The sequence below is a fragment of the Triturus cristatus genome, chromosome 1_2 (genome assembly GCF_964204655.1).
Source record: "Triturus cristatus chromosome 1_2, aTriCri1.1, whole genome shotgun sequence".
NCBI classification, from domain to species: Eukaryota; Metazoa; Chordata; class Amphibia; order Caudata; family Salamandridae; genus Triturus; species Triturus cristatus.
In genome coordinates, this window is record NC_140580.1 from 13,407,332 (window position 1) to 13,421,012 (window position 13,681).

General features: G+C 43.7%; 1 protein-coding gene across 1 annotated transcript in view; it reads left to right on the forward strand.

Moving 5' to 3' along the window:
- The window catches only part of LOC146866641 (omega-hydroxyceramide transacylase-like), a 301,031-nt gene that overhangs the window by 265,377 nt on the left and 21,973 nt on the right, over nucleotides 1–13,681 (forward strand). The window lies entirely within an intron of this gene.

Genomic DNA, 13,681 nt, shown 5'->3' on the forward strand with positions numbered 1-13,681 from the left:
ACATGTGTAAAAATGAGGCATTCGGCTCCAGGCATCTGGGGCAGGCAAAGGAGCTGTCTGGGAAATACTTCTGTAATTTTTCGGGAGTGAGGTAAGCCCTATGCAGGATGTGCAATTGAATGTTCTTGAAGCGGTAGTTATGGGATACTTTTTTGGTATGCTCAAGGGCCCTAGTCCATTCCCTGTCATGCAGTGGTCTGCGAAAGTCGGTTTCCCATTGTTCTCTGAGGGGTGCAAGCGTGTTTAAGAGTTCATATGGCTTTATATATCCAGGTGACTAAGTGTCGCCCTGGCCCCATCTGCAGGATCACATGGATTACCGGATGTGTGGGGGGTTCCATGTCAATCGTGTGCCACTGCTTGCGGCAGTCTTCTAGGAGCTGTCTATGCAGTAGGAACTGTCCCCTGGGAAGTTCAAAGTCGTTGACAAGCGCCTCAAAAGTCTGTATAATGGTCCCTCAAAATACAACGCCCCTACTTCTGTCAATGCTTAGTCAGTCCATATGTGCAGCATTCTCTCTGTGTAGTGTACCCGGCCCTTGGGGAACCCTACTAGCGGCAGAAGCGGGGAGTACGGAGGTGCAGCCCGATTAATTCTATGAATGCATGATAGACAGGCGCGCGCAGTCATCACCTGGAGTGACTTAGTGCCCTGTCGTTGTGATCAGTTCCCTGTGCGCCCGGCCCGCCGTCCAGCGGGACACCCATTGCAACTGGGCGGCCAAGATGTATGCCTCAAAGGATTGAGCCGCTAGTCCACCTTGATCAAGGGGCAGTTGCAGTTTTGCAAGGGCAAAACGCCGGCGGCCGGAGCCCCAGATGAGGATCCCCATCAGGGTGTTGAGCTCAAGAAATAGGGATCGTGGGGGACCACCGGAAGATTGGAGAAGAAATATAGCAGGCGCGGAACGAGGATCATTTTTGCGACCACTATCCTCCCTGTGACGGTCAGTGGGAGATCTTTCCAAAAGTGGACAGAGGATCAAATGCTAGCCATCAGTTTGCGGTAGTTACCCTCGTATATGTCCTGTGGAGTATGGTATAGTCGAACTCCTAGGTAGCGGACCGCTTGGGGGCTCCATGAGATGTCCACGTTACCCATTCGTAACTGACATTGGGGCATGGCCTGCACCAAGGGATATACAGTGGATTTGGGCCAGTTGACTTTGAGTCCCGCCACTTCCTCGAAGTCTTGTAAGATGCATAGTATAGGGGATAAATCTGCTGTAATATCCCAGAAATAAATGAGCAAGTCATCAGCGTATAGCGACACTGCATGGGTGGAATTGTCGATTGGGATACCCCACTCCTCGCCCGCGGCACGGAGGAGGGTTGCCAAAGGCTCCATTACCATGGCAAAAAGTAAGGGGGAGAGTGGACAGCCTTGCCTGGTGCCTCGACGGACTGGAAAGGATGCAGAAATAAGGGAGCCTAGCCTCGCTCTGGAGCTGGGCGCGGAGTAAATGAGCTTATTGTAGGCTAGTAGCCGGGGTCCTATGCCCATGCGATGCAGGACCCGAAATAAGTAGGCCCACGAGAGGGTGTCGAAAGCTTTTTCGAGGTCCAACACCAGACACGCTGCCCAGGGGAATCGATCACGTATCTGGTCCTGCACGTGGAACAGCTGCCGGATGTTGTAAGAGGTATGTCTGCCCGGAACAAATCCATTCTGATCCGGGTGGATCAGCTGTGGAAGGACCGCGGCGTACTTATCCGTCAGGATTTTTCCGTAAATGTTATAGTCTGCCGGCAGTAAGGCTATGGGCCGATAGGAGCCCAGCCGGTGAGGGTCCCTATCTGGCTTAAGAAGGGGCACTATGACTGATTCGCACATGGATTGGGGTAAAGCACCCCCATCTAGGGCCGCCTGGAATTGCGACTCCAGCTGGGGGACCAATTGGGACGCGAAGGCATGGTAAAATTCTAGCGGGAGGCCATCTAAACTAGGGGCCTTTTGGGTAGCTAACTCCTTCATTGCGTGTCTGATTTCCGTCGCCTTGATAGGCCCATCGAGGTCTTGGCAGGTGTTGCGATCTATGTGGGGTAGCTGGAATCAATCTAGAAAATAGGAAAGGGTTTCCTCAGGTGCCTGGGTGGGACTGACATATAATAGTGTGTAGTGCTCTTGAAAGGCTTCTAGGATCAAGTCCTGTGGGTATAAAAGAATGCCTTGAGCATTACAAATGGCCGTGATGGGTGGAAGGGTCGAGTCCTGCTTAACGAGCCGAGTCAATAATGTGCCTGCCCTGTCTCCCTCTTTATGGACACGGGTCACTTACGCCGCGAAGTTATATCGGCGCATACTTGCCAACGCCTCCGCATAGGCAGTTTTGGCACTAGCAATCTGAGCCGGTGTGGCGTTATCCGGGTTGGCCTCTTTAGTAAGGTCTGCCAACGCTTGTTCTGCCTTTTGGATGTCACGCTCCAGGACCTGTCGGACTCCCGTGATTTGGCGAATGCAGGTACCACGCATTACGACTTTAAAGGCATCCCACTCCTGCCCGCGTGTAGTGACCGTGTTTGGGTTTTCCTGAAAGTAATGGCGTATGTGGTCCGCTAGAGTTTGTTTAAAAACCGGGTCGTCAAGACAGTCCCTAGGGAGGCGCCAGTTAGGGACAGGGGGGTGCGGTGGACGCCATCGGACCATTATTGTGTGGGCGTCGTGATCTGATTCTGCCTAGATAGTCCGTGTCTGAGATGATAGGTAGGATGGATGGTGGGGGAGCAGAGGAAGCAGTCCAGGCGCACCCTAAGGTTGTGAGGTCTTGAATGTAACGAGTAGAGTCTAGTCGTAGGATTCCGGGTTCGCCAGGCATCTGCGAGGGACCAGTGTTGTGCCCATGATACAAATCGTTTTGCCTGCGCTACAATGGGGGACGTTGGATGAGGAGGATGGGACCTATCCAGTGCTATGTTTTGCACGCAGTTGTAATCCCCACCCAGGATCCAGGGTATTTGTGTGTATGTGCTTAAGGGGGTGGAAAGCGTGTCCCAGAATTTATTTTGGTCAGCGTTGGGCCCATAGATACTCCCCAGCAGTACTGCCTGACCGTCCAACCGTCCCTGCAATAGAACGTATCGGCCGGTTGGATCAATTGTGTGAGGCTGCTCCTGAAATGGAACACCGGGATGTACCCATATGAGGGTGCCCCGGGCGAAGGCCGAATATGTCGTGGCACATATGATACCCCTCCATCGCCTGCTCAATTTCGCCACCTCTCCTGCTGTAAGGTGCGTTTCCTGCAGGAACGCGATTTGTGCATGGTGGCGTTTGATGTAAGCATATATTGAGTATCTCTTGCGCATACCGCGCACATTCAGTGTAAGGATGGTGGTTCTACCAGTGTGTGCCATCGGTGCATGCGTAAGGCGTATAGGGCAGGATGGGCCAGTGGGCTTCCCTGGAAGACCCGAGCTCTAACCCATTACTCCAATGCCTGCACCACTAGGATGTCAGCGCAGCTGCTCAGCGGCTTGTGGGCGGGGATACAGTGCGTCATAGGTATGTTCGGGGGAAAGGGGAAACTAGGGTGGGGCGAAAAGAACCTGCCCAAACGCAGGGGATCTATCGTCAGGGGCAATGTGTCCAAACTAGCTCTCAATTGGTGCGAGAGCATCAACATAATGTAGGGGTGCCGGCCCGTGTCCGCGAGGGGTCTCGATATGTGGGCTATGCGCGCAATCTATGGCTGTCTGCTGGTCTGCCTATTTGCATTTGGGAAGAGTAGACCCAAAGGTGGCGGGAAGGCGCATGTATTACGAGGGCTATCAGTATCAGTATGCAGAAGGCATCGCCCCTCGCCCTAAATCCTCAGCATGTTGCAAGGGTCCATTCATATCAAGTCGTCTGCCGTTCGCGGGGTAACCGAGGGCAGAGCCACCGAGTCCACCCCGGACTGCGTCGCTTCACTGTACCCTTCCTCCTCCGATGTAAATATATGGGGGGCCCGTTCAATGTCTGTTGTAGGGGAGGCGGGACAGAGGCCCGCCACCACTTTCAGGGCTTTGCGTCTCTCCTGAACTATCTGCTCCAGATCCGGGGACCCACCATATGCTAGGGACTTACAAGTAAATTACATGTACCATTTAGGCTTAGGCCCTTTCTACCATGTTTTCAAGGAACAGCACAAGCACTGTACTACTGGTTACCAGGAGCAGAGTGCATAGAGTCCTTAAAGCCAACGAAAAGGGGTCCAGCAAGGGAAGGATCACATCTGAGGGAGACCCTGAAGAAAGGGCCTGGTCTAACTGAGGTAGAAAGTAATCTAAAAATTAACATATAGAAAAATGGATGGATCCTCAGTTATCCCCTCAAGTATCTGAGGTTGGGTTCAATGTGGATATGTGGAAGATAGAAGTTTCAGAGGATGAGCCCTACAGTTGGAAAGATATTTCCCAAACCTCTTCTATCTTGCTGAAAACAATGGAAGGCAGTGTTAGGAGTCTGCGTTTAGGCTACTGGTCAGTCGATATGGTATGAATAATTTTGAGAAGTGCTTTGGTGCTCTGGTTGCAATGACTTGTAACATTCACATGGTTTAGCAGGCAAGCCTTTGTTAAATAGGTACTCCTAGCTTCTTTAGGGACCCACATAACAAATCTCTTGGGTCTAGGTCAAATGCTGCCCTCAAGTCGAAGAAGCTAGGAATACCTGTAGCTCTCCTTATGTAAATAATACTGCATCACAAGAATTATGCCCAGGTCTACTGGGGACCCCAGTGTGAACTGACTGATTGTATTTCAATACAAAGGGGAGTGAGACAAGGCGGCATGCTCGCGCCTACGCTCTTCTCACTTTATGTGAATGACGTTCTCAAAGCTCTTCTAGAGTGTAATCGTGACTCCACCAAGCCAGAAGGGGCGCAGGTGCCTGCACTTCTATTTGCAAAAGATATGCTCTTGCTGTCACGAATGCCGAAGGGTCTGCAGTTGATAATTTTAATGCATACTGAGAAAATAAGGGATTAGAAATCAATATAAATAAGACCAAATACATGGTGCTCAGACCACATAAGACCTTTAGAGGGAATTTATGCTTCCGACAGAAAAGGCTTGAACGTGTCACCAAATCTGAGTACTTGGGTATAATGCTTGATAGCAAGTTGTCCTGGACTCCACATATACCAAATGGTAGAGTCGTTTACCAACAAAGCACCATGGCATTACTCAAAAAGCATCAGGTACCGATATCCAGAGCCATGTCCCAGCCATTGAAGTGTACAAGCCCAGAGAATGGCAAGCTGCCTTATGTGGCGCCGAACTTTGGGGAACAGAAAATGCTGAAAAGTTGACACTGAGTGAGAACAACGTTGGAAGGTCCTTATAACATCTCCCCAAAAGTATCCCTCTTCTGCCTCTGTTTCATGATCTATCCCTTAAGAGAGTAGAGCATGCTGCAGTCTTAAGACCTCTGCTTTGTTGGGTGAGGATTTGGACAGTACAGGAGCTTGCTCCATAGAGGCAGGGAATGAGGGAACTACTGAAGTTAGATAAGGTGGCCATCTTCCCGTGGTTCCAACATGTCGAATTCTGGCATGTCAAATTAGGCTAAGGTGTTTTTGGACTGAACTTCACTCTTTGACTATGCTCTCTAAAAGTGATCGAAATCAACTTTTTGGTAATATGTTACTGATAACCTATATCAAGGTTCCAGGCTGGGAGATTGCCAGCCCAATTTTTGGATGTTAAACCTAGACCACATTTTGAAATGTTTTTGGATATCATAAAAGCCCAGTTGGCTAAGACACTTTCTATAAAGTTTGCTATGACACTTAAGAAATTAAGGGCCAGAGGTATCAAAATTGGATTTTGCAAGTCTATAATAGGGAATTTTACTGATTCGCCATTATAGGCTCGCAAAATGCAATGTTTGTAGGTTTCTGCAAATATTTTGCGATTCCTACTCATTCCTTAATTGTGACTCGCGAATAAGGACTGGCTTCCCATTCATTTCTATGGGCCTAGAGACCCATAGGAATGAATGGGAATTGCATGCGCAATTTGCTAGTACCCAAAAGGTACTCGCAAATTGCGCATGCATTTTCAAGGGTGCCAAAAGGACATCCTGTTGCAACCGTGAAATATGCATGTGTGCACATGTGGTGCACATACATGCCCTAACGGCATGTTTGTGCGCCACATGGCACCTAGAAAAATGCAAAATTGTGCATTTTTCTAAGTATTTGCAATTTAACACCAACTTGAAGTTGGTGGTAAAATGTGATTCCCTTAAAGCAGGGTCGCAAATTTAAAAGTGCTTCCTGCATTGCATTTAGGGAATCGCAAATTGTGATTCTCTAAATGCATTCACAAAATAGGTAATCACAAAAATTGTGTTTCCTTATTCTGCTATTGCCTTTTCGGATGATACATCCCAAAGACTTTTTTACAGTTTGCAAACGGGCCACTTCTGCGAATCGGCCCGTTTGCGAACGGGAAAACGCTTGATACATCTGGCGCTTAGTCAGATATGACGAAAAGGAAAAATGGCAAAGATGACTCTGGAAGGTGTATTTATACCTTGTGCAACTGAATGTCAAAGAAAACATGGCACATATTTATTTTTTTGCGCACTGTAAGCGAGGCCAAAAAAGAAATGGTTACGTCCATTATATCTTTATTTAGGGTTCAGTAAATATTAAGGGTCTTGAAAAGTGACACATCCCCTCACGCAGTGTTTAGTCTAAGTAGCTATTTATTTGCAGGAGGGCGGGGCATGAATTTTTTAAAAATGTATTACATTTTCAAAGATGCTATTACAATGTTGATGACTAGCTGAACCTCCTTTATTGTTTGTGTTTTATGACTGTTTAAAAAAAAACCAGTAAGAATCTTATGACTGTACAGACAAATTTAGGTGGTATTCATACCATAGTTCAGAAAATTTTTTATTGAAAGAATATGCTCAAATGTTACAAAATAAGAGAAAAACAAGAAAAGTGACAAGTAAAAGTACATATTAGAGTAAGTAATGGCAAAAAAGAGAACAAAAATATAGATTATGATATGAAACACCAATAGTTGAATATAATTTTAGGCAAAAACTGGCAAGTGACATGAAACGAGGCAATAAAAAGGGATATGAAATATAAATTATAAGCATAAGATAAAGGAAGTTATGGAGGTTTAGGGACTTCTTGCTGTAACGGGGATAAAGACAGAGAAGTACAAGCACTGAAATAAAAAAAAACTAACTGGATTCCACAAGTCTCTTCATTTAGCAGCTAAAGTTAGGGGATAAACAAAAGTCGTATCTAATCTGTGATTATAGCAAACAGCATACCACCAAGCCTTATAAGATAATTTAGAGTAATCCTTCCAATTTTTAGTTATTTGCTGGAATGCCACTGCTAATAACAAGTCTATTATTCTAGTGCTACGGGTGCAATGATCCCAGATGGAAGAGAGACTCCCCAAAAAGATGTGTGAAAAAGAAAAGGAGTGAGTGGACGAAAAAATCGTATTAATTTGAGACCAAACCTGTTTCCAGAAGCAAAAAGTAAAGTGACAGCTAAAAAGCATGTAAAAAAGATCTGCATGTGGTGAAAAACAGGACCAACACTTGTCAGAAACTTCCGGGAAATGTTTGCTGAGAGTAAGTGGTGTAAATAATAAACGATTATAAATAAAAAATAGTGTTTGAGTAGTATTCGCAGCTCTGGAAGATTTACGTATCTTCAACCACAACTTATCCCACAACTCAATGGGCCAAGAAATTGCAAAATATTTTTCCCAATCTTCCTCTAATGTGGTTTTAATGCGAGGAAAGGACACAGTGTGAAGAAAAGCATATATCTTAGAAGCCTTAGAGTGCTTAATAAGTAAAGAGTGTATGGAGGTAGTATCAGGGAGAATATGAGTAGATGGAAGATGTAAACCAAGATGAGCATCGTAGGCCTGTTGTAGTGCGTGTGCCAATAGCGAATAGTTAGTTCGACAAGCGAGAGGTAAATTGAAAGAAGTGGCAGCTGAATCAAAGGAAATGATCTGAGTCTGATGGAACAATTGGCGCACCCATATAAGGCCTCGTGTTCTCCAGGATTTCCAAAAAATTGGCTTATTATTAATTGAGATGGACGCGTTATGCCAGATAGGTTGATCAAAAACTGATGGAACAAGTACATCAGGAAGAATTTTGGAGGTATATTTAAGAATAGGAGTTGAAACAGACTGAGGTCTGCGAGAAAACATAAGATATTCTTTGAAGGAGAAGGGAGAAATGACAGACTTCTCCAAGGTCAACCAGAGAGGGGAGGATAATGAGGAATCTTCAATCCAATGAGAAACTTGACGCAAGAGAAAGGATTTATGGTACAAAGAAAAGTTTGGGAAGTTCACCCCACCTTCTTTTTTGGAACGCATTAGCTTAAACAAAGACATACGAGATTTTTTGTGCCCCCATAGAAAGGAAGATAAGATAGAGTTTATTTCTTGAAATATTTCATGGGGATAGCAAGTGGTATATTGGAAATTGTAAACAAAACAATGGGAGAGAGCATCATCTTAATCGTGTCTAATCTTCCCCAGCATGACAAATAGAGAGGATGCCATTTGTTAGTGAGAGTGGTCAATTTTTGTATACAGTCTTCCATACACTTAGCGATTGTACCAGAAAGGGAAGAATGGAAATTAAGGCCCAAATATTTAATATAGTTAGGACTCCAAGAAAAACCTAAAGCGGAGAAATCATCCTTGAAAGTCACTTTAGTAAGTGGTAGGATTTCACACTTAGCCTTATTCAGTTCATAGCCCGATACTTGAGCAAAAGAATGGACTTCATCTAAAAATGCAGGAAGAGAGGTATCTGGTTGGGAAATAAATAATAGGATATCATCCGCATAAGCGGCCATTTTAATGTCAGCAGTATGAAAATTAAAACCGTGAATACTATCATTCTGACGAAGGCGCAAAAGGAAAGGTTCTAAAGCAAGATTAAACAAAAAAGGTGAAAGCGGGCAACCCTGTCTGACACCTCTGCCTAAGGAAAAGTAAGGAGATAAGCCCCCATTTGCAGAAATTGCTGCTCTAGGGCGAGAATAAAGGAAGGAAATTAGGGAGGAAATTTTTGGACCAAACCCAAACCATTTCAGAGTTTTAAATAGATAAGACCATTCGACCCGATCAAAAGCTTTTTCCGCATCCAGAGCTATGGCTGCGAGGGAGTGGGGATAATGAGAGGACTTGGAAAGAATATCAAAAAATAATCTAGTGTTATCGGATAACAATCTGCCCTTAACAAAACCAGACTGCTCTTTCCCCAGGAGCTCGGGAAGAAAAGAGTCTAAGCGCATCGCTAATGCTTTGGAAATTTTTTTATAATCAATATTTACTAGGGATATAGGGCGATATTTTTACAATATTGTAGATCCTTATCCGGTTTCGGAATAATACAGATAAGGGCATCAGAGAAGGATACAGAAGCGGAACCAGTTTGGAGGAAGGTAGAGAGAAGTAAATGTAATTTGGGAATGAGCAATTTTGAAAAATAAGAAAAGAACTCAACAGTGAAACCGTCCGGGCCCGGAGCTTTCCCGTGTTTAAGAGTATGAAGAGCTTGGAGGAGATCTTCGTGAGTAAGATCAGCTTCCAAGGATGAAAGGTCCGGAAGAGTATCAAAGGGAGAAGATATGGTCGACAAAAATTGAGATATGGATTGGTCAGACGAAGATGTTTCGGAAGAGTACAATGTTTCATAAAAATTTACAAATTCTTGTAAGATGTCCTCACTTTTATGTTTTAATAACCCATCATGGCCGTAAATAGATTCAATAGTGATTTTATTTTGTCTCACCTTTAAATAATTAGCCAACAACTTTCCTGCTTTATTCTGCCCACCATAAAACTTGGCACTAGATTTTAAGAGAAAATTAGAAGCATTAAACGTAGAGTCCTTATTAAATTGAAGTTTAGCAGAAATGAGGTCATTTAAGCAATCGTTTGATTTAGAGGTATAATATAGATGTTCTAATCGTTTAATCTTAGAAAGTAGGACATTGGTATCTTGTTGGGCTTTCTTCCTCTTACGAGACACAAAATTCATGATGAAATCTCTGGCCGCTGTTTTGAAAGCATCCCAGACTACGGGGAATGAAACTTCACACATATGATTAAATAGGAAGTATTCGTGAAAAAAGGATGTAAAAGAGGAAACAAAATGTGTATCAAGAAGGAGAGTGTTGTTAAAACACCACTTTTTAATAGAGGGAGGCCTTTGTACCACATCCAGAACAATGGAGACTGGGGCATGGTCTGAAATCAAAATGGAGCCAATGTCAGAAGAAATAAGGGACTGGGTGAGGTGATGCGAGATAAAAAAAATAGTCTAGACGAGATTGAGTTTGGTGAGGGGGTGAAAAAAGAATATTCTCGCAAAGTGGGATTACATAGTCTCCAAGCATCAGTGAGTTTGTATTGCGCAATAAGGTGAGTAAAAGATTTTTGGGATTTGTGTGGTATGTATGCGCTAGCTGAATTCCTATCCAAAAAAGGGTCAAACACCTCATTACAATCGCCTACTAAAATAAAGTTAGCAACATAATGTTGAGTGATTAGCGGAGCCAAAGAAGTCCAAAAAGAGGCATCCCCACTTGTTGGAGCGTACACATTTAAAATAGACATAGGGACATTATCTAAAATAAAAGTAACTAATACCCATCTACCTGAAATATCAGCAAAATGCGTTACGGACTTAACTGGGAGAGATTTGCAAAACAAGATCAAAACACCGTTACGTTTACCGTCACCTGGAGAAAAATAAACCTCACCCACCCAACCCCTTTGCAGTTTAGCAGATTCAACTGCCGATAAATGTGATTCCTGTATACAGGCTATATCTGCGTTGAGTTTGGTCAAATGGGATAATACTCTCTGTCTTTTAATTGGCGAATGCAAACCTCTAACATTCCAGGAGAATAAATTCAAAGGCATAAAGCAACATTAAATATGCATAGCAAAAAGCCAGTTGAGAAATGATTGTGAAACAAAAAGGCAAGTAAAGCATAGAAGCATAATAATACTATACATCTGAGATAAGAGAAGAAAATTGCATAAAAAACAACAAAGAAAAAGCCACTTACATGACGAAAAGAAGAAAGGAGAGTGAAAAAGAAGAAATGTAGAAAAAATACAAGCAAAGAAGATAGTAAAAAAAAGAACTGGATCAAGAGAAGTAGACAGGTAAGATGCTGAGAAGAAACAAAGATATGAAAGAGGGAATTAGCTAAAAAACATAAAGAAGAAAGAAAGAGAGAGGTAAGAGCATATGTAAAGACAAAATAACAGAAGATAAAGAGTAAAAAACTTACATAATGACGAAAATGAACAAACGAGGGGGAGGGTGGGGGCCACATAGAACAATGACGGGTCGTGAGCTCCAAAGGGAAGGCAAGGAAGGGAAACAACCACAACGAACTCCAAGAACATGAAGGTGGGTGACGGTACGGACGAAGATACCTGTGCAAAGGGGAAAAAGTACAAATGTGAAATGTTAAAAATATAAAAAGTGAACATAAAACAAACAGCTAATAAACATTATATAAGCAGAACAATCTGGATAACCAACAAGAAATAAGGCATAAAAGCCTTAACATATGAGAACAAAACTAAAAAATTAAGAACTTGAAGAAGCAGCAGTGTCCATTCCAGTGACATTATGAGAGTACAAAAAACTCTTTAATTTCAGTGGATCATCATAAGTGGTAGTCTTGTTATTAAAAGTCACCTTGAAAAGGCAGGGATGGAAAAGACCATATCTCGCTCCCATAGAATGCAGCTGAGGCCTAAGTGAAAGGAATTCCTTGCGCCGATCAGCCGTAGGTTTAGCATAATCTTGTGAAAAGAAGAGCTGATTACCAGACCAGGTGAGTCTAGGAAGAGCCCTGGCCGCAGATAACACTGTTAGTAAATCTGTGTATTCTAGGAAATAGAGGATAACACTTCTCGGCCTTTTAACGTGAGTAGTAGAGAAGCCTGTAGGAGGAGGACCTAAACGATGAGCTCTCTGAATATTGAGACTAGTGGTATCTGGCAGTTTGAGAATCTTCGGCAAAAAGGACTTGAAAAAGGCAAGGGCATCAGACCCCTCTGAATTTTCTGCCAGGCCATAAATACGAAGATTGTTCCTCCGATTTCTGTTCTCTAAACTCTCAAGTTGTTTGTAGAGTGCAGATATTTGAACGCATAAAGGGTCAACTTTGGCAACAGAGGAGGTAAGAGTATCCACAGATTGTTCTAGAAGGGTTACACGACCATCAATATTAGACCATTTATCAGACAGCAGCTGAAGAGTAGATTTAGTTTCCTCAAGAGTAGTTTTAGTTTCTTCGATAAAAGGACACAAAGCCCTAATTTCCTCCAGTAAGATATCCATTGTGACTTGTGAAGTTTGTTTAGGAGGAGAAGAGGGGTCCTTTTTGAGTCTTTTGATTGAGCCCTTGGCGACGCCGCTCGTTTGTGAAGCTGGAGCAGAAGAGGAGAGTTTAGCAGAAGGGTCAGAGGAGTCATCCATTTCCAGACACTGAAATCTAGAGCTGGTATGAAGGAGAAATTTGCGAGGAGCTGGAGAAGGCTTGTGCAATTCCTTATATGTTCTGCCCATAGGAGAGAGGAGAGATGTACCTCAAACAAACAAACAGGTTACCTCATCCGATCCCGCACACATAAGGTGTGAGTTCGTGCTCCCCGTCAAAGGATTGCCAGTATCCAGAGAAGAAATCTTTATTGTACCTTGCGAATCGCCGGTAACATGACTAGAATAACCTGGTTCCTTAAGTGTAGGCGATATCAATTAAAACTTTATTTCGCCACACATGAAAAGCCAGCATAGGGTCTGGAAGCACAACATCCGAAATATACTCCCAGGCTCAATGACAAAAAGAAAAAGAAAAAAAAAAAAAAAAAAAAAAGAAAATGATGACGTCCATGACAGAGTCTAATAGGTGCAATGCAAGAGAATATAATATGAGGGAATGAACCAAAAGACTCAGGGGAAAAGTAATCCAGACATGGGGCTCCAAAGGAGGTGAGACCTCAGTTTGTACAACTTTTAGGTGGCCAGAAGGAGAAAAACACCAGATGGGCGAGCGTACCACATTTCTGTCACCGGGAGTTCTCCTCACAGAAAGAACGTCGAATCCAAGATGGCGTCCGCTGACATCTCCTCAGAAACACGGAGCATAATAAAGTGGATTCACGGAAACACAGGCTGCCTAGAATCTCGCAAAGAGGCTTGCTGGTGACAGCATACCATCCGACGTCAGGAACCGCACACCATTTGTACCGGAGAACCGTAGGACGCGGTTATTCCGATCCGCCTGCCGGAGCGTCACACGAACGCCGCCATTCTCTCCGGGCGCTAAGCCACGCCCGCTTTAGGTGGTATTCATAAAGTACGTGCACTTTAAGTTTTTTATAGTTTTAAATATTATCAAGTGATGGGTATAACTGGTGGACTATTAAAGGGGGATAAATATAATGGAATTTCGAAAAACTGTACATTCTTTTTAACTTTTTAACTTTTAACATATTTGTTAAAATGTCCTAGTTGGCTCGTGTTAAGTTTATGTTATTAGAGATGGGAACTTTGGTTTTAAATGTAACGCGAAGCATCATGAATTTAGAATAGATAAATGTACCTTGATGGTGTCTAGTAGATTGTTGCATTAGCAACCCGTGGGGCAGCTCT